The sequence below is a fragment of the Notamacropus eugenii genome, chromosome 1, assembly GCF_028372415.1.
Source record: "Notamacropus eugenii isolate mMacEug1 chromosome 1, mMacEug1.pri_v2, whole genome shotgun sequence".
Taxonomy (NCBI): Eukaryota; Metazoa; Chordata; class Mammalia; order Diprotodontia; family Macropodidae; genus Notamacropus; species Notamacropus eugenii.
This window is the reverse complement of record NC_092872.1, coordinates 253,036,009-253,057,782: the sequence shown is the minus strand read 5'-3', so window position 1 is coordinate 253,057,782 and position 21,774 is coordinate 253,036,009. Positions and strand designations below refer to the sequence as shown.

At 43.4% G+C, this 21,774-nt stretch overlaps 1 long non-coding RNA gene across 4 annotated transcripts in view; it reads left to right on the top strand.

Annotated features, from left to right (window-relative positions):
• Nucleotides 1-10,552, top strand: part of LOC140517363 (uncharacterized) — a 39,311-nt gene extending 28,759 nt beyond the window's left edge. For 3 of the 4 annotated variants that reach the window (XR_011971561.1, XR_011971560.1, XR_011971559.1), the window contains 3 exons: nucleotides 49-107; nucleotides 264-374; nucleotides 5,460-10,552. This is a non-coding gene — a long non-coding RNA (uncharacterized lncRNA). The remainder of the gene's footprint in view (nucleotides 1-48; nucleotides 108-263; nucleotides 375-5,459) is intronic. The other variant, XR_011971562.1, reaches the window with a different exon arrangement.
• Nucleotides 10,553-21,774: the final 11,222 nt, after the last annotated feature.

The window sequence follows — 21,774 nt, the reverse complement described above, 5'->3', positions numbered from 1 at the left end:
AAAATCTCAATGAAACAGATTAAACATAAAAACGTGTTACTTTTCTAGAGTCGATTGTTTCACCAGAACCCTACTGCTCCTGGGGACGGCAACTGTCCAATAAACAAGTAAGAAAAAGATTCTTTGCCAAATGATACACATATATATGTATAGTATATATGCATGTATATGTGTTTGTGTGTATGTATATACACATATGTGTGCATATGTATACACATGTATACATATGTATACACATGTGTGTTTATGTGTTTGAAAATTAGGAAACATGGTCACTGAACACACGAGCTCCCTGGAGAAGGAAGACGAGAGAGGCAGCCTGGCATGGTGGTTGGATATTTAGCACTATTCCCACCTGGCAATCAAGAAGACAGGTAGTCAAGTGCAGCCTCTGACTCTTCCTGGCTTAGTGCCCATCAGAGCTGCAGACAACTCCCTAAGGTTCCCTAAGTTAGGAACTCTCTTCCTGAGAGAGAGGAATGAAATCATGGATCTGCTCTCAAAAGGAATCATTGGAAAAGAGGGGAGGGAAGGGGGCCTCTGGGAGTCTGTGCCAGTGTCCTCCTTCGGTGCTTCCTTCCACTCCACACAGACCTGGAGGAAGCTGACACCTTTCTTGTCCTTTCCCATGAGGCTCATCCAAGAGGGGGCCAAGGGATACCTAGGGAGGAAGGCAGCTCCCCTTTTCAGTGTCAATTCCTGAGCTTGAGATATGGACAAATCTGGGACAAGAAGGGGCTTGACTTTCTGAGCACATCAAAGGATCTAAAATTTTCATTAGACTCAGAGGACCAAAGACCATAGAGGTCATCTTGTCCAACTCTCTCATTTTAGAGGAGGAAGCTGAGCCAGGAGAGGTCCTGGAGGGGATTTGGTCTCCATGCTGTGATGAGGCATCAAAGGAGGACTTCTGGGGAAGAAATGGGACTTATGGATACTAAATAATTATTGAGTCTCTGCCACATATGAGCTACAGTCTGAAACAGCATTGAATGCAGGACCTTACTCTCCCTCAGAATGACAGAGCCATACCTGGGATGAGAAATGACACATTCTTTCCCTTATGAGAGGGTGGACAAGCTCCGGACCTCCAGAGAACATTCTCTTGACATGGATATCAGCTGAATTCACATGCTTTTCCAGAGAAATATCCATGCTTAGAAAGTCCCTGCTTCTATTGTCAAGTTGTGGCCTTCTTTCCCACTAAAACAAATACTTGGAAACCAGCAGATTTTTTCCTTTAAAGGAAAATATCAACACATTCATTCCAACCTCCAGCACTGACCTGATTGTGTCAGAAATAAGGGTTGGGGGGAGGGCCCAGATAGGAGAAGCAGGCCAGGGCATCTCCAACCTTCCAGGAGGAATCATGGAACTCTGAGAAAAGCTAGTAAGACAAGTGATGCCTTCTGCCCAATACCAGCCTCACATGGGCTTGGCATCACTCCTCTGTAAACATTTTTCTCTTCTCACACAGTTAGATGAGAAGCCAGCTTCTCTGGAAAGTATAGACCAAAACACTAATGGGGAAAGAGAGCACATTGAGAAAGACAACTTTATAGGATCATCGTCTCACTGGGGGAAACTAGAGTCCCACTGGAGAGGGTGCCCTTACCTTTCACTCACTTTCACATTAACACTACCTTTCACTACCTTTCACATTTACATTTGGCTTGCCCCATAGCTGTGTCTGCAGGCCCCACTGTGGGTATCATCCTACATTTGAACCTAAACTGAGCTCAGGATTTCTTTATACAACTGAAGGAAAAAAGGTGCTAAAAAACCTGTAAAGAGCACTAGATGTCACCTCAGAATAAAGTGTCTAAAAACCCCCTGGATTATTCTCCTGGCTCCTCCCTCTCCTTGGGTCATTGATCTCCTCCTGCCATTTTCTAGTGTTCCTGTTCCATCCAATTCTTCTCATCCAGTTTCAGCCTTTTCTCAGTTGGCTTCTTCCCCATTGTCTGCAAACATGCTCAGGTCTCCCTTCCCTGTGCCCTGGGCCCCTCGGGCTGGAGCTCCATATTTTTCTAACCTTTCATTGCTGAACTTGGGGAAAGAGTTGTTCACCTTCCTACCTGCCATGCTCATAAGCCACTCCCTCCCTCCTTAACCCCCTGCAGTCTGTAAGGGGATGACACCACCACTCCTGTTCCCTCGATGGTTGGATCTTGTGGGATCTTCTCCATCCTCAGGCTCCTTAATTGTCTACAGTGGTTTGTCCTCGTGGCATGCCCCACCCCACTCTTATGAATACTGCTTTTGGCTTGTGTAGTACTACTTTCTTCTGGTTCTCCTCCAGCTCTCTGTTTCCTTTCAGCTTGCTTCATTAGAAGGGGAAGAAGGAATTAAGCATTAGTTAAGTGCCTGCTATGTGCCAGGTACCCTGCTAAGCCCTTTATAAACATTATCTCATTTGTTCCTTAAAACAACCCTGGAAGGCAAGTGCTACTATCCTCAATTTACAGTTGAGGGAAATGAAGCAGGTGGAGGGTAACTGAATTGTCCAGAATCACACAGCTAGAGAATGTCTGGGGATAGATTTGAACCCAGTTTTTCCTGACTCCAGGCCCATAGCTCTATCTACTGTAAGACTCAACTACTCCATTTGGGTCATTGGACTCCTCCTTACCTCTACCTGTTCAAGTGCAGATGCTCCCCCAAAGCTCTGTTCTAGGCTCTCATCTGTCTTTATTTTCTCCCCAGCTTCATATATCACATCTATGCAGATGATACTACAATTACCACTTTTGTTCATTGTTGTTCAGTTATTTCAGTTGTGTAGCAATTTGGAATTTTCTTGGCAACACACTGGACTGGTCTGCCATTTCCTTTTCCAACTCATTTTACAGATGGAGAAACTGAGGCAAAAAGGGTTAAGTGACTTGCCCAGGGTCACACAGCCAAGAAGTTTCTGAGGCCAGATTTGAACTCAGGGAGATGAGTCTTCCTGAATCCATGCCCGGGAACTCTACCCACTCTATGCCCTGTACCACCTAGTTGTCTCTATATCCCTACATCCAGTCCTAGCTTGCCTTCTGAGCTGTAGTCCCACATCTCTAATTGTCAGCTGGACATCTCTCCCTGAATGCCCCATCAAGTACCTCAAACTCAACATGTACAAAACTAAATTCATCATTTTCCCACATAAGCCTTCTCCTTCCCTATATGTATATGAGCCAAGGAACCTTAAAACCTTGGAGTCATCTTTCCCTCTCCCTACACCTCCCACATCCCACCAGTTGCTAAGTCCCATCAATTCCACCTCCAAACAGCTTCAGCATCCTTCTCATCTTGATTCATACTGCCACCACCCTAGTTCAAGACCTTGCATGGATTCTTGCTAACAACCTTCCTTCCTCTGCCCTTTCCTCCTCTTCAATTTATCCCTCATACAACTGGCAAGATAATCTTCTTAAGGCATAGGGCTATTTATCTCATTCCCTTGCTCTAAAGTCTTCCATGCCTCCCTCTTGCTGCTGGGTAAAAAAAAAAAAAAAAGAAAAAACCTAATCTCCTTAACCTAATATTACTAGTCCAGCTCCAACCTTCCTTCTCAGCCTTGTTTCGCAGCACACCTTGTAATCCACACCATGTTACAACCAAACTGTTGTTCAGTTTTGTTCTCTACTTTCTTGTCTCTGGGTTTTGTCTCTCCTTGCTTGCCTCTGGAACTGAAATGTATTTTCTCCTGCCTTGAGGGCCCAATCCAACTGCAGTGGACCTCTCTACATAGTCTTTCCTGAACCTCCCACTAAAGATTTTCCTAGCACCTTTTACCTGTATTTCTCAAATTCTTTTTATTTGTGTTATCTCAGGTGAGGTGATATTCGCAAAGTTTAACTCGGGGCCTGGCACGTAGTAGGTGCTTCAAAAATGTTTGTTTCCTTCTTTTTGTCCCATCACATTCTATTTAGTATCATGTATGTGTGTGTGCACATATGTGTATATATTTATATGTGTTATATGCCTCTATTAGACTTTAAGCTCTTGGAGGGCAGGAGCTCTTTCTGTTTAAAACACTAAAACATTCACTTTTGTATGGCTACCACTGTGAGCTATTGAAAGTTAAATAGAAAAAGCCACAAGGTCACTTGAACCAATTAGTCTTCAAGATATACATCCTTTCCATTGCTACATTTTTAGATTTTAGTTCTTTACATGAGTTTCTGTTTTTTAAAACTTGAAATTAGTTCTTCTTCATAGCTATTTAGCATTTAACATTTATGTTATATATTTGTATATATGAACATATATAAGTACATGTATATACTACATATGTTTATGTGAATATATACAATATATGTATGTATGTGTATGTAGATATATTTGTATACATATGAGTATACGTAGGTATTATGTGAGTGTATATATGCATATACATATGTATATTTATATAGATGCAGTTATGAACGTATACATTGACTTGGGTATATGTGTACTGTACATATCCATATCCACAGCTTCAAATCTCATGCCAGCAAATTGTTTGATTCTGCGATTCCCAAAGAGCTATTTTCTCAACTCCTGAAGACAAGTCAGTGCTGAGTGACCCTAGCCAAAGCCCACAGCGGCAGTGAAGCAGACCAAGAGGAAGCTGTCAGAGAGGTGGAAAGAGAACCAGAAGGCAGCCCTACCCCAGAAGTCAAAGGAGGAGAGAGGATTCAGAAAGTGGGGAAAGGGGAGTCCCTAGGACATAAACCCCCAGATAGTCAAGAAGCACGAGACTGGAGAAAAGCCCATTAGATTTGACAACAAAGAGGTCCTTTGTGACCTGACCCGGATTCTCCCTTGAAGGAGTTCAAAATGACCCAAGATAGGGAGGAGACTGTGCTGGGGCTTGGTGAAGTCTGGCAAGTCAAGAGAGGAGGGAACAGAGGACCCTGGGCATTTTCTCTTATCAATAGCAGGAGGCAATTATGGGGGTGGAGGGATCTTGAGAAGGCAACTCAGAAGGAGAGAAATATAGAGGAGAGTTCATTTAAAAAATTAATATATCAGCTAGGAGTTCAACAAAATAATATGTCTTGTTCCATCTTTGGTTTTCAATTAATTGACTTCAAGTTCCTGCTAAAGATGTACAATTAATTCCAAAGAATCAGTGGTTTTGCTTCATAGAAGGGAACCACTCCCTTAGGGATGAAAGAATGAGTTCACATTTTTCAGTGCTTTTAAGTCTCACGAAGAGATTCTTTATCTTCATTTGATCCTCAAGATAGCCCTACAAATCAGTGCTAATCTTACAGTTCTTAATATTAGATGAGGAAACTTAGGCTCAGCAGAGTAAGTGACTTGCTCAAAGTCATACAGTCAATCAATGTCAAAGCCAGGTCTCTTGACTGCAGTTGCAGGGTTCCTTCCATTACAAGACACTAAAATGTCATCTCTATGGATATATTCAGATGCTTCTGTTATGCAATGTGATTAATTAGCATTTCTGTTATTATTTCTCCCATTAGGTCTCTGGTGTTGTTCCCAGCTCACAGATGAGACACCAGAAAAATAAGGTACTTGGCCATAGTTATATACCTGGAGTTGGGAGCAATGAGGATTAAAAAGTCATTACCACTAACTTTCAGATGGTTGCTTGGCCAGGAATCCACAGACCAATTCTGACCCAAACTATTAAAATGCTTAGATTTTTAAAAGACTAGTTTTCTTTAGTCAACATGATCTAATATCCCTAATTTTCATGAAAATATCTCGAACTTGCTGAAATACCACTAGATTCTGCTATAGAATGTGAAACAACCCCCACACCATCCATCAGTTCCTCCCATGACCTCTCAGGGTGAAAACATCAGGCACACCCAGAACTTTCATGTTAAGAGCCTCCCACTGTGAATTTTTATATGAAACTCAAGGCAATTAGAAGCTCAGTTCCTTTAAATCAGCTTGCTAACTTTTTGTTTCTCTTGAGAAATCAAAGCAAGATAAGTAAGCATGAGTTTAAAAGGAGGGAAGAGTAGGAGAACCCCCAGCTTCCCTGGAGGAGGCCTGGTTACCCAGCCCAGATGACTGGTGCAGCAGACAGAAGGATGGTCCAGTACAAAAGCGGGAATGGGGTGGATCGTCTGGGGCTGGGCCAAGCAGATTCAGTGAGCCAGGTGATGTATTCCCATGGTCGGAGCAGGGGCCTCCAAGGGGTACTTTTGCAGTTGAAAAGGCTAAATCCTTCATGGCATGGCCTATGGTGGACGGATGCAGGAGCAAGATGGCTGTTGAGGTTAAAGGAACTAAGGTTGTTTAATCTGGAGAAGAAAAGATGTAGGGAGAGCAAGGTGACCATCATCATCTGAAGACTGTTCTGCCTAACCCCAGGGGGAAGAATTTAAGAGTAATGGAGGGAAATGACAGAGGAACAAAGTTAGGCTTCATGTAAGAGGGACATCCTGGCCCATGACAGGGCTGTCCCAAGGGTAAGTGGATCCCCTAGGAAAGAAAGCAGCTTCCCTCTGCTGGGCAACCCACCCCCCTCCCTGCAAAGGCTGCCTCTGGTCAAGAAGTTCAGAGAAGAGATTAGGAGTGTTTAGGGGCTGTACTCCATCATTCCTGAAGTCCCTTCTAGCTTTGGGATTTGGGGATCTGGAGGAGCCTGGAAGTGGGATCCTGGCATTTGTGAGCAGAGAATCACCATTGTAGAGTTAGCAGGGACTTGACCAGTTATTCAACCCAGTCCCTTCATTTGACATAGGAGGAAGCAAAGACCCCAAAAGGTTAAAGTGATTAACTAAAGGTCACAAGGTAATATGGCTCCTAATGGCCCCCCTCACCATCCCTATGACTTTCGAGGCCTAAACACTCCTCCCCTAGCCACCTTTCTCCTATATGTCCTTCCTTCTTCCCTCTCTTCTTCTCTTCCTGCCTCTCTTCCTCCTTCCTTCACTCCCTCCCTTTCTTTCTCCTTCCCTCCCCCTTCTCTTTCTTTCTTCCTTCCTTCCTTCCTCCTTTCCTTTCTTCCTACCTCTTCTCTCTCTCTCTGTCTCTGTTTCTCTCTCTCTTTCTTCTAGGATAACCAGGATTCGAACACCAGTTTTCTGACTTCCAGTCTAGTGCTTTATAGTGCTTTGCCTCTCCCTGATAAACGTTAGCTAACCATAATTATAGACAATTACTCCTTTATTTCATTCCCATGCTAGTTTCTTTTCCTTTCTCTAGTTTTGTTGCATTTGGTTAAGTGCCCTTTCCTCTTCTTCCCAGACTCGGAAGACACAAGGTCATCTTGCTGTCTTGACCCATGGGATACAAAAAGTCAGCCAGTTCCTGGGAGTCCATCTGACTGTTTCCTAAAAAGCAAACTTTTAGAGCAGACAGGCTGGGCTCCCAAAGCAAAATACAACCTTGGAAATACTTATTTTGAACACAACAGAGCCATCAATAGGAGAAAATTTTATCATTTTTCAGTGGTTTTTATTTTAAATTTCCCCACCAGCCTCAGTTTCCTTCTGGCATCCACCCCTAAATAGCATCAACATGGCCAGAGAGGTGGAAATGACACACACTCGGATCTGGGCCTGCCCTTTGTCCTGTGACCAAAGGACCTAGGCTGGTAATTTGGAGATGGAGGTGATGCCAGCACTGCCTCAGGCCAATGACATCCTAACTCACAGTCCAGTGAACATACCCTTTCCCTTAGTTAGAGATAAAGAGGTGAGTGGGGGATAATAGATTGCACCAGTTGGTTATGGGTATACGCTGAATGGCCTGAATGAAGCTATCAATTGACGTGCTGAGGCCAGTTCTTCCTCCTGTTTTTAAATGCTCTTTTTTCTTCCCTTGTCTGGAGATACATCATTGCTACCAACAGAAGCTCAATATATATCTACCTGCCTAGAAAACTGCTGATTGGCATTGGTGGGGAAGGTGGGAGGTAGTAGATATCAAACATTTGAACTTTGAATCAGAAGATTATAAGATTACAGCTAGAAACTAGAAGGAACCTTAGAATCTGTCATTGAGTCTAACCTCTTTATTTTACAGGTGAGGAAAGTGAGGCACATTGAGGTTATATAACTTGTCCAGGATCACATAAGTATTGGTTAGGTGGTACAGAGGATAGAATTCTGAGCTTGAGGTCAGGAAGACCTGAGTTCATATCCTGCTTCAGACATTCGCTGGTTGTGTGACTCTGGGCAAGTCACTTAACCTCTGTCTCCCTCAGTTTCCTCATCTATAAAATGGGGATAATAACAGTATCTATCTCCCAAGGTGGTTGTGAAGATCAAATGTGAAAATATATGTAAAATGCATTGCAAACCTGAAAATATTATGTAATTATTATTATTAGTGTCTGAGGAAGTATTTGAATGCAGAGCTTCCTGCCCCACTAGGACATATCATCTTCCTGGGCTTGAATCCCCACTTTGCCACTTACTACCCTTGTGACTAGAATAAGTCCCCTCTCTCTGATGCTTGATTTCCTTACATGTAAAATAAGGGGCTTGGACCAGATGACCTTGAACCTTCTTTCCAGGTCTAAATTTCTATTTTGTTTTTACCCTTCTCTCCTTCTGAGATGGCCATACATCTACTTTATCTATATCTTGTCTGTGCATAGTTTTTTGCCTGTTTTCACCCCCATTAGAATGTGGCTCCTTGAGGGCAGGGACTGAGAATTTGCCCCCTCTTTGTATTCCAGCCAACGCCTGATTAAGAACTGCATGTTGACTGACTGACTGATGTCCACTCCATTTCTCCAACTCTTCCTCTGTGTTTATGTTAAACTTTTCACACTTAGGTCTGAGGCTTTCCTCTCCAGGCTCTCATCCCCTCTGTTGGTATCCCATCCCCTTCCCCCTCTGTGGGACACATCTTTCATCACTAAGAAGGGTCTGAAGTTAGCTTAAGTATTACACCCAGTGTGAGCTGACTTCAGTTGGGAGACAGGGTAGTCCTTCACTCCCATACCAGGTGTGAGGAGGAAGCTCCAGTGTAGTCAGGGGAAGACTGCACCAAACACTCAATAAGTGATTTGCTGAAGGTCACATGGTGAGAGTATGAGATAGCATTCAAATTGTCCTTCACTCTGTCTCTGCACCCCCAGTTGCGTGCAAGTGGTCATTCAGCGTCTTCCTGAAAACTATTTAATGAGTTTCAGGTATATTTTGGGAAGGACATCAATAAAGTAGAGAGAATCTAGAGGAAGGAACCAGAATGGTGAAGGGCTTGAGATGAGACCATATTGTAATATAGGTATGTGACACTCATGTTCTCCACACAGGCTCTCTCTACCCAAATCCTAGCACTTCGAGTCCAAGTGTTTGATATTTACCAGTTGGCACCACAGTGGATACCACACCAGGCCAGAATCAAGAAGACTCATCTTCCTGAGTTCAAATCCAGCTTCAGACATTTCCTAGCTGTATGACCCTGGGCAAGTCACTTCACCCTGTTTGCCTCAGTTTCCTCATCTGTAAAATGAGCTAGAGAAGAAAATGGCAAACCACTCCAGTATCTTTGCCAGAAAACCCCAAATGAGGTCACAAAGCTTCAGACATGACTGAACAAGTCTTCATCTTCCCACTTCAGTTCTGGTGCCTTCCCCCTGTTGATCATTTCCAGTTTCTCCTGCAAGTAGCTTGTTTGCACAGTGTCTGTGTGCTCTCTCCTCTATTAGCCCACGAGCAAACACTGTCTTTTGCCTTGTTTTATATCCCCAGCACTTAGCACATAGTGAGTGTTTCATAAATGTTGATTTATCCACTGATTCTCACCTATGCTTATCAGTAATTTTCCATGTAAATAGGTGGTCTGATCTTCAGCTAAGGAAGGAAACAAGCATATATTAAGCATTTACTATGTGCAAGGTACTTTTTAGGAATATTATCTCATTTGATCCTCACCACAGCCTTAGGATGTAGGTGATATTATTATCCCCATTTTACTTTTGGAAAAACTGAGATGAAGGAATTTGCCCAGGATTTCATAGCTAATAAGTCCCTGGGGCTAGGTTTGAACTCAGGTCTTCTGGACTCCAGGTCAAGGGAGCCTATCCACTGTACCACCTACCTCCCTCTTGTTACAGAAAGCTGGAGAATATATGTTTAACTGAGGGAAAAGAAAAGAAGTCTTAAAAAAAGGAAGTGACCTTGTAGTCACAAAGCTGTTCCCCTTTCTGGCATGTTGCCCAACTTCCTCACTGGACGGGGTCTATCCACGGCTCCTACTTCTAGAATAGATCTACCCTCTTCCTCCTGACAGCCCTTTGAGGATGGGCTAGTAAAGGCTTAACAACTGGCTGTCCAAAAGGACACACCTACATTGTTAATGTTAAAACAATTAACAAAAAAATAAATCATGCGATGATTTAGAGTTTTTGCTGGTTTCTGAGGTATAAATGCTGACACTGAAAATCTAACAATCAGCTCTCGCCGCCCCATCCCAACTGCTCCACCACACCTCTACAACCCTTCAAATACTTAAAGACAGCAATCGTGTCTCATCTTTGGTCTAAACATTCCCAATTCCCTCAGTCTTCATATAGTCTCATCTCAAGCCCTTCACCATTCTGGTTCCTTCCTCTAGATTCTCTCTACTTTATTGATGTCCTTCCCAAAATATACCTGAAACTCATTAAATAGTTTTCAGGAAGACGCTGAATGACCACTTGCACGCAACTGGGGGTGCAGAGACAGAGTGAAGGACAATTTGAATGCTATCTCATACTCTCACCATGTGACCTTCAGCAAATCACTTAGCTTCTGTGCTTTGGTTTCCTCATCTGTAGAATGGAGACAATAATAGTACCCTCCTCACTGGATTATTGTAAGAATCTAGTGAAAGAATATACATCAAGCACTTTGGAAGCTTCCAAGACCCACGTCAGTGCTGGCCATTGTTACAAAATTCAAGGGAAATCCAACTCCAGGAAGGAATTGGAGCAGACTTCTCTCGTCCTTCCCAGCCCTGAGATTCTGTGATTCCAGAGGAGTCATCCTGGCCCCTTGGTGGCCCACCCTGTGCACATTCTCTGATTAGGAAGATAAGGAGACAGAGCAGAATGGAATGTTACATCCAAACTGCAGCCAGTTCTCATTGGGATGCCAATCTGTCGAAGGAGATTGTGGTAGTTATCAGCTCAACTAGAAGGAAAGAGACTCTGGGATCTCCACCAACCCTGCAAAGTCCACAAGCTATTTAAGCAGGCCTCTGCAAAGTCCACAAGCTATTTAAGCAGGCCTCTTTACCAACTGGTTGGACCTAATGAGCTTGTCCAGAAGCCACAAAGCTGTTCCCTTCCTGGCATGTTGCCCAATGCCCTTCATGGGCAGGGTTCTGGTGAGAACTATGCACACTTCATTAAAGTTTCCTAATAACAGCAATCTGCCTTAAACATATGGCAGCTAGTGACGCAGTGGATAGAGTGCCAAGCCTGGAGTCAGAAAGATCTGAGTTCAAATCCAGCCTCAAACACTTACTAGCTGTATGACCCTGAGCAAGCCATTTAATCCTGTTTGCCTCAGTTTCCTCATCTATAAAATGAAGTGGACAAGGAAATGGCCAACCACTCCAGTGTCTTTGCCAAGAAAACCCCATATGGCATTAGGAAGAGTCAGACATACCTGGATAACAATAACAACAAGCCTTAAACACACATACAGAAAAGAAAGAGAGGCTGGTACACTTCACACCTTGGATACTGCATCAGGAAGGGACTCAAACACCATCTTGGCCAGTCTGCACTTGACCATGAAACTCCTCGACAATGTCCCTGACATGAGGGTCATGCAGCCTTGGCTTGAAGTCTCAGATCATGGGTCAATAACTTCTGTGAGGTTCCTATATTCTACCCATTCTCTTTATTTGGTCAAGAGTAGTGATAGTGGCATTATCAGCACCATAGGTTTGGCATGGCTGGGTTGTGGCTTGGTGTGGGACTGGGCCCATTCTTGCAGGGCCATTAATTGTGTGAGTGCTATAGGACTATGAGAGATTAGACATCTCTCCTAAATCTAACTGGTACACTGAAAACTTGGGACTCCACCTCTGGCTCCCTTCTGGGCTCTGATAGGTGAGTCTTCTGCCTTATCTTGCTGGGAACCAGTATCTTCATCATGGCCTCACACTCCAACCAACTCTACCCCACCTGAAACTTGGACTCCACCCCAGGCTCCCTCCCAACTCTCCTCACCCCTCTGATAAGCCAGTCTTCTGCCTTATTTTGCTGAGAACCAGGCCTCTAGGAGGCTGCTATTTGCCACAGTCTTCCCGGCTTTCCCTCATCCCTCTGCTAAATGGGGCTTTTGCTTTACTTTGTAGCCAATGCTGCTGTAGGCAGTGTCCTCACCATGTCTTCCTCCCCTCCCCATCCAGGACCCCTTTATGTGTTGTCTTCCCCCTTTAGAATATAAACTCCTTGAGGCCAGGGGCCTCCTTACTTGGTATTCCCCAGCTCATGCCTGGCACATGGTGAGCATTTACTCAGTGCTTTGTCTATCTAGCTCAGTGTTCATCAAAGCCAACGAAAGGGCCCCATCTATTGCTGGCTATTGATCTGTAGTCTGGTACCTGCTGGTTTCCCAGAGGATTGACCTTATCTGTGAAATCCCTGAATCTCTGCAGGGATGAGCTGCACTTTCTGTGTTAGGTTAAGGGCTGAACCAAACTCAGGACAAAGTGCATTTGGTCTCTAGGGGCTGATGGATTTGAGTGATCTCTATGAGCTGGTCCCAGGGAAACAAAGCCACTGACACAGGGATGTGCCGGATGAGAGAGGGTTAGCAGACTTCTCTCTGAGGCCTCTCCTTTAGGAGAGAAGCAGTGGAAATAAACTGGAAGGTGGGAGAGGCGAGAAGGCAGAGCAGGAGGGGTGAGAACAGAAGAGAAGGCTGGACTGGCAGAAAATGGGGTTCAAGTTCCAGATCTGATCTGGTCAAGACACTTCTGCTCTGGGTCCTCAGCTTCCTCTGCTATAAAATAGGGCTCACAATCCCTGTCTTATCTGGCTTGTTGGTTGGGAGGCTCCAAGGAGAAAATGCCTAAGAAAGCATTTTCTAAACAACAAAGTGTTAAACAGGTGAAATGGAAGCATTAAGGTGAGAACCTGATGTTTTCAGAGCAGTTAACTTGATGTTACAAAGAAAAGAACTGATCACATGGTTCCATGAGGAGGAGGGTTTAACCTGGAAAAACCAGATCCCCAGAGGACATGATTTATGTTCCATTAATAATGACAAATACTTCTGAGACCTGGATAGAACAAAGGAATCTCATTTTCACATAAATCACAGTTTTCACCAATCCATCCCATAAGCTGCATCCCTTCATCCACCTATCCATCCATTCATTTACAAACATTTCTTAAGTGCCTCTTATGTGCAAAGCACTGGCTAGACTCTGGGGGAGACTGAAAGATAAATAAGATGGGGTTTCTGCCCTCCTGGAGGTTCACCAGAAAGATTTTAGAGCTAGAAGCGATCTGAGAGGCCACAAAGTTCAATGTACCCGTTTTACAGAGGAGGAAACTGAAGCCCAAGGTCATACAGTAGCAGAGTCAGGACTCATTCCCAGACCAGGCCTCTCTACTCACCATCCTCCTATATGCATGTCCTTGAGGAAACCAATTCTCCAGTTGACTCACAGGCTGTTAAGAGTTGTACCTTCAAGATAGTTGCCCTCATTCTATGGATAATGGGTCTGAGATTGGGAGGTGAAATCAGTCAACAAACATTTACTAAGTACCTACTAGGTGCAAGTCCCTGGGCTAAGTGCTGGGGATTCTAAGAAAGGCAAAAGACAGTCTTTGCTCTCAGGAAGCTCCCAGTCTGATGCATGAGTCAACCTGCAAATAATTATGCAACAAACCATATACCTAAAAGATAAAAGTGGGAGATAATCACCAGAAGGAAGATGATAGTGTGGAAGGCCAGCTCCCTGACCCCCGGGGGGCCACATCCAAGGTCCTAAAGGCCATAGGTAGTGAGGAAGGTCTTCAGACCAGGGCCTCTTAACCCAAATCCAGGATTCTTTCCATCCATAATTATGCTAAGATAACATATACAGAAATAGACATGTTAGTTCTCACCACATCTTTGAAGCACCACTCCCCCTACTCCCTACTTCTGTAGTTGTGGCTCTAGGGGGATGGAAGGACACAGATCCTTCATGATTTGAACACTTGGGAATTTCATTGGCCATCTCACATGTTCCTTTGTAAAAGTGGAGTTTTCAGATAATCAATGAATATCACTTTTTTTAAAACTAGGTCTATGATTTTTCATTTATATAGGGAACTGCCAGTGAAGAAATGCCCTCTGCTAATTTGCCTGCTCTGTAACTTAATCTTAGACAATTGCCTGGAGAATTAAGAGGTGAAATGAATTGCCCAGAGTCACCCAGACACTATTTGTAGGGGCTACAGGGGAAGACTTGAACCCCAGTCTTCTTGTCTCAGCTTGTTCTAAAAAAAAGCAGGTCTTTAATAATTAGCCTATACTGCCCTTTGTGTGCCTTCATGCCCAAGAGTCAGAGAAGACCTAATTGTATCCTGGTACCATAACATCCTGTGCCCAACACACAATACGGAACATGAGAGCCTTAGGTTAAAATTTCCTTGACCTTACCATCCCCTCCAGTTACCATGTGACCTATTTCTCCTCTCCCCCCCACCACCTCTCCCTACCCTCTCCCCGTACAACCAAATGCCTATAAAAAACCCTTTGCCTCCACTGAGCTTCTACTCACTTCTCAACCTCTGGCTCCCAATCCCTTCTCTCCCCCTCCCCATCCATTAAGGTTCTCTCCAAGGTCACTGGCGTCTCTATTGCTAAATGCTGTGCATCATCACAACCATTCTGGAAAGCAGTTTGGAATTGTGTAAATAAAGTGACTAAACTGTCCATGTCCTTTGATAGAGAGATGCTAGTACTAGGCAAGGAGATCACTGATAAAAATAATAACCCCATATACACCAACATAATAATAGCAATCTTTTTGAAGGGAGTAAAGAACTGGAAATTTTTAAAAAATGTCCACTGAGTTTGGATAAGCAGATGTGGTCCATGAATGTAATGGAATATTAGTGTGCTATAGTAAGGAACAAATTTGATGAATACAGTGGCACACTGTAGAGAACACTGAACCTACAGTTATGAAGTTTTGTTGTTGTTGTTCAGTCATGTCTGACTCTTCATGATACCAAATGGGTTTTCTAGGCAAAGATACTCAAGACCAGAGTTCAAATCCTGCCTCAGATACTATGTGACCCTGGTTAAGTCAACTAATCACTGTCTTCCTCATCTATAAATGTGGATGATAATAGCTCCTACTTCCTAGGGTTCTTGTGAAGATAAAATGAGATAATGTCTATACAGTTCTTTACAAATCTTGAAGTGCAAAGAGCACTTCATGATAAAGTATTATTAAATTTTAACAAATATACTAAATACTATTACTTTTAATCAGAGAACCATTGAAACATTTACATGAACTGAAGCAGAGTGAAGTAAACACAACCAAGCAAACAACATACACCCAAACCACAAGGTAAATGCAAAGAACAATTACTAAATAGATGAAAGTGAATTTACAAAATTTTAAAAATCAAGCATTACTTTGCAAAAGTGGGAGGTCCAGGGGTGTGCAACTTTGCATGTATGTTCCAAAAGGTTTTTAACATGTTGATTGGTTTTAATGGTTTTTCTGCTTCTTTTCTTCCTCTTTTTTTTCTTTAAAAAAAAAATTCTTTCTTACATGAGATGGCTCCCCAGGAGGAAGAATGGAAAGAGATACAGGTGGAAATTTAGATGATACAAAGACAACATCAATAAAATATATTAAAAGAACTTTGCCTGACTTAGAGGCAATAGTGAGCTGCCAAAGGCTTTTCAATAGGGTCAGATCTTTTTGAGCAATATTTGACAGCTATGTGGAGAATTAAGGTTAGGATTAGGAGGGTTAGATGGAGGGATGAAGAGGGAAAGGTGAAATTGGCATAAGGGAGGGCAATCGGAAGATGTCTAGTTTGCCCTAGGAGAACTGCTAAGATCCTGAACTCCTGAGTTCAGAAAAGAGACACAGAACTGGACCACTGGGTAGATGACAAGAGGGAGGTAAGGATGCAAGGATGGATGGAAGGAGGCAAGGGTCAAGCATGACTCGGGTTATACTTGTGGGTGCCTGAAGGATGGCAGTGCCCACAAAAGAATCAGGGGAATGTGAAGAAGAGACACGTTTTGGAGAAAATATGAGTTCAGATTTGGACAAGCTGAGTTGGTAAGAAAGAGTTAGAACACTTGATATGTTCCTCAAGATGTCTGGAAGGTGACCTGGATCGTTGCTAGAGAAAAGTAAAAGCCTCAAAATACTGTCCTTTCTAGTATGCCATTAGAAGGTTCTAACATCATCACTTGGAGAGGCACCAACAAAAAACAACCAATTAGAGCTTTTCATTTTTGGGGAGGGGGGAAGAGGGATCAAATTTCAAACAGTTCTAAGTTCTCTTGGCTAGAGGTGTCCTCAATGATATATCTTTCGGCTTGGCAGCAAGGTTAGGGCAAAGGTTGTAGATTGGGAGTCAAATGAAACTAGGATCAAATACAATTTCAGATACTACCTAACTGACCACGGTAAATTGTTAAAGCCTCTGAGCCTCAATTCCTCATTGGTGCATTGGGGATTATGATAACTTCACTACCCAGGGTGGTTAAAAAAAACATAACATGTTAAAATACTTCACAACATAATGGCAAAAAATGGGAACAGTCAATGTTGGAGGGTGTGTGAAAGATACACAAGCATTATCGGTGGCACTGAAAAGTAGGAAAACTATTCTGGAAAAGAATTGTGAAACGTACAGATAAAATACCTAAAGCGTCCATGCCCTTTAAACTAGAGATTCTATTGCTATGCATTTACCCCAAGGAGATCACTGACAAAAAGGAAGCAAATTGTGGTACTGGAATGTAATAGAATATTACTATGCTATAAGAAATAGCAAACATGATAAGAGTAGAAAAGTATGAAGAGACTAATATAAACTCATGCAAAGTTAGATTAGCAGAGACAGGAGAACAATATCTGCAATGATTATAACAACGACAAAACAAATGAAAGTGAATGTTATAAAATTATAAGGAATGAATTCAGCCCCAAAGAATATGAGACAGAGGGTAGAGGGTGGGATGGGGTGGAGAATCCCACAGGTGTGGAACACTGCATACAATAATATTAGATTTTTTCAATATGTCAATCAATTTTGCTTTTTCCTCATCTTTTTTCTTTAAAAAACAAACTTTGTTTTAAGGGATGGCTTACTGGCAGAGGGAAGGAAAACACTGGAGGAAATCTCAGCAATGTGAAAACCAAAAAAATCTCATTAGAAATTTAATTAATAAAACAGAAAAATACATTGCAAGTCTAAAAGCACCATTTAAAGATTAGTAATCAGGGTCAGGGCAACTTGGTGGTTCAGGGAATGGAGTACTGGGCCTAGAATCAGGAAGATTTACCTTCCTGAGTTCAAATCCAGGCTCAGACACTTATTAGATGGGTGACCCTGGGCAAGTTACTTTGCCCTGTTTACCTGAGTTTCCTCATCTGTAAAATGATTTGGAGAAAGAGCAAACCCACTCTAGTATCTCTGCCAAGAAAACCCCAAATTTTAAAAATAAAAATCACAACATATTATGAACAAGAAAGTGTGGAAAGGAGCAGCTCTCATGTATTCATTTATTCAGTAGTTAATTCAAACGTTTCCTGAGGGCACAGAGGTTGTATTCATCCTTCATTGCTGAAGAAGACCATGCCATCAGAGAAATGCTGACATGACTTGCACTTGAGTTTGTTTTGAGTGAGGGAGGGCTGTGCAGGTCACCAGCCTCACTTCTCCTCCAGAGCCATCTGAATCCAGTGACCAGATATTCATCAGGATGACTGGAGATGACCCAGGATGCACTGGGAGACCTTGGGCCCTTTAGGCCAAGGTCTTTTCAGGTACTCACTTAGGGTGAGGTAACGCCTATCCATTGAACTGGCCTGTTTAAGAAGTAGCCAGGGCATGGCCCCTTTAATGAAGCAATAAAAAGAAAGACATCAGGCTGGGGGGAAACAGCAACAGTTACTATCGATAATCACTCTTAAGTCAGGAGGGTCCAGAAGAGAGCCTTTAGGCAGGGGGCAGAGAGAGGGCACAGAAGTAGGTGCTACGGAGATACGAGGTCTAGATAAGACACAACTAAGTGAAGGAGGGGGTTAAGATACAAAATATGTAATTATAAAATATGAAATTCTATGATAGATTCATTGGAGGGAAGCTGGTGGAAGGGCAGTGCTAGGGGGGCGGGCACAGTTCTATTAGGGAGGCTGCATCTGAGCTGGTATTTAAAGCGTGGGTAGGCACATCAATGGATTAAGGTATGTGAATGTGGGGAAAGGGAGTGAAAGCATTCTAGACATAGGACCTAGGGAAAGCTTGGAGGCAGGAGAGCTCAAGGTGTGTTGGAAGGATAGAGGGCAGTCTAATTTAGCTACATAGAGTGCATGGCTGAGTTAACAGAGATTGTTGTTGTTGCTTGGACCAGTGACATCAGGAGGGTGAGCTTATTGTTTGGATTTAACATTGTTGTGTTTGTCCTTCGTTCTTGAAGAGGACCATGACATCAAGATGATGGCATGACCTGCAGCTGACTGATTTGAGTGAGGCAGGGCTGTGCAAGGTCACCAACCTCACTTTCTTCTCCAGAGCCATAGTTTAACTTAGATTAGGTTAGAAAGGGAAAGAAACCTTACCCCATGCCAACCTTGAGAAAGTCTCTTCCATGTCTCTGTGCCTTGGTTTCCCCATATGTAAAATGAGGGAGTCAAACTAGATGACCTTTAATGTTCCTTAAGAACTTGACTCTGGTGCTACCTCCCCTGTGAAACCTTCCATGCTGCCCCCAACTGTTAGTAATCTCACCCTCTGAATTCTTCCTGTAAGTCCTTTCCCTTATCTGTATTGTGTTTTCCAGATCAAATGTTACCACAGGACAGGGTCTGTTTCAGTTTTATCTTTGTAAGCCCAGTGCTTCTCACAGTGTCTTCCACCTAGTAGGAATTTCTGTTGTATAATCCATGACTTGGGGCTCCCAAGCTTGGGGAAGCATATCCATCTTGGTGGCCACCCCAAAAGGTCACTCGCTTTGTCTTGTATTGCCCCCACTCATAACCAATCATTGAAGAGAGTTTATGTCTAAGGTCCCAAAGATACAGATTAAAGGGTTTCTTGGCTCCTTCATGAGCTACACAAAATAAGAACAACAGATTTTATGTTTGGGAAGCTCTTTATTTACCCCTATAGAAAAGGCAGAGGATGCAAAGGACTCACAGGAGACCATAAACAAAACTGAAACACACACAAAGGGCCTGCTGGCCAAAGGTCATAAGATACCCACAAAATTCTCCTCCTTCTCTGTCAAGTTCCACTTTCCCCCAGAGCCCTCAGACTTCTAGTGAAATGGACATTATTTCCACCCCCCTGGAGCCCCTGGGTTGAGATAATGTCTGTTGAATTTCTAGGCAGGGTTGGGCCTAGTAGCCACTTTCTGTTGTACCCCTTTGCCTAGCAGCTGCCTGGGCCCCCCTCTCTGTTGTACCCCTTTGCCTAGCAGCTGCCTGGGCCCCCATCTCTGTTGTACCCCTTTGCCTACCAGCTGCTTGGGCCCCCCTCTCTGTTGTGCCCCCTTGCCTAGCAGTACCTAGGAACCCCTGTCAAAACTGTTCTGTGAAAAATGTGTGCTATTGGAACCGCAAGGCTGTACCGGGAAGTGCTAAGATGCTTAAAAGGCACACACACCTTTGTTCAGGGCTGCTTCCTTTGTGGACAGCCGCCGGCTAATAAAGACGCTCCCAAATTCTCCATTAACTCTTGCCTGTGCTTGTCTCGGTTAGTCCATTTCACTGGTGCTACCCAACTGGGATGGATCTGCCCTTGTCAGGGAAGCATAGTTTGGGGCTGTGCCTGCTGGACAGAGGACAGGCCTTCTCCCCACTGTCCAGCTCATCTATAAGAAGAACATAAAGGCAAGACCTGGTCTTTTGTTACCGCATGTAGTTTTATTTTCTGTTATTCTTCTAGCTGCCAGGGTCCAGTGGGTAAACCACTTCTCCAAGAAACATTCAGGAAATCCCTCTCCTCTTCAGAGTTAGAAAACTAGCTCTAGTACCAAGAGTTACCTGAGGGGCAGCTCCTGAAGCTGGTACTGCCCAAGCCATCTCCCTTCTCTGGCTGAAAGAAAAGCTTCTGTGGCCATGTTGCCAGAAAGTCTGCTTTCTCTAGCTACAAGACTAGATTTGAGGACCCCTAAAAATGGATTAACTAGAGAGCCCTGTCCCCCCACGGGGTTCAGGAATTGACATTGTCCAGCCCACAGGGGCAAGTATAGCATGTCTGCCTCTGCCACAAGACACTTAACATTTCTGAACCTGGTTTCTGATCTTTAATTAAAAGAGACTGGACTAGATCTCTCAGGTCCCTTCCAATTGAAAACCTTTATCTGACATTTGAGGCCTTCCGAAGTGAAGTACACACTGTCTTCATAACGTATTCTCATATTCACACAGCCAGGAACGCTACTTGTGGTGGTGGTTGTTCAGTCATTCGGTTATGTTGGACTTTTTGTGACCCCATGGAACTCACTGTCCAGGGAGTTTTTTTGGCAAAAATACTGGAGAGGTTTGCCATTTTCTCCTCCAACGGATTAAGATAAACTGGGTTAAATGATTTGGCCAGGATCACACAGCTCCTTGAACTCCAGTCTTCCTGACTCGAGCCCCAGCACTGGGTTCACTGAGCCACCCAGGTGCCTTGACATGTGCTCTACAACTAAACTGGATAGTTCTCCATCTCTGACCTCTCCCACCATAATACTTCTGCTGTTCCCTATGTCTAGACTCGAGTGTTCTCACTGCCTATGTGTATGTGTATATATGTATATAGAATATATGTATGCACATGTGTGTGTATATGTATATGTCTATATGAGTATGTGTGTATGTGTATACATGTGTATATATATATATATATATATATATATATAATATATATACACATACGTATGCATATACATTCCTTAACCAGTTGATTTTCCTGCCCATTCTTTACCCTTTACATTTCCTACAGGAACCCTTGATATTATACCAGTGCCTCACCTGTGGACTTCTCTTGACCCTAGAAAAATCTCTCTCAAGTCTCTGGTCTTTGACCTATGCTCAGAAAGGGGGGGAAAGTAGGATGGTAGGGTCATAGATTTAGTTCTAAAGGGGGCCTTCAAGGTCAGCTCAACTAACTCCCTCATTTTACAAATGTAGAAACTGAGGCCCAGAAGGGTTGTGACTTTCCTAATGCCTCACAGTGGCAAAGATGGGATTCTAGAGGCAGAGGTGGTAAGGACCTCTTGCCTTGGGCTATGTGGGTGTGAATATCTGCCTCTTCCATAAGGAATCCATTAGTGAATGATTCATAGCGTAGGAAAAGAGTAGATGACCTTACTGTATTTTCATAATGTCTCCAGAAAAAGGAGCAAAAAGGACAAAAAAAGAAAAAGAGTATGTCTTCATTGAACATGTGTTTTACAGACCAGTGAAAAGGGGTGATCCCTCCCCAGTTTTCTCATTAATGAAAACCATCCCCTGGAAGCAGAGAGGCAGTAGCTTTAAACCAACCCCTGTCTTTTAAGGGCGACCTCAATCTTAATGTGTTTTGTTTCTCTAACCAGGTGCCAAATGATCATGTCTATCCTCTATAGCAGGAGTTCTTAACCTTTTCACATAGTGTGCCCCTTGGATGATCTGGTGACA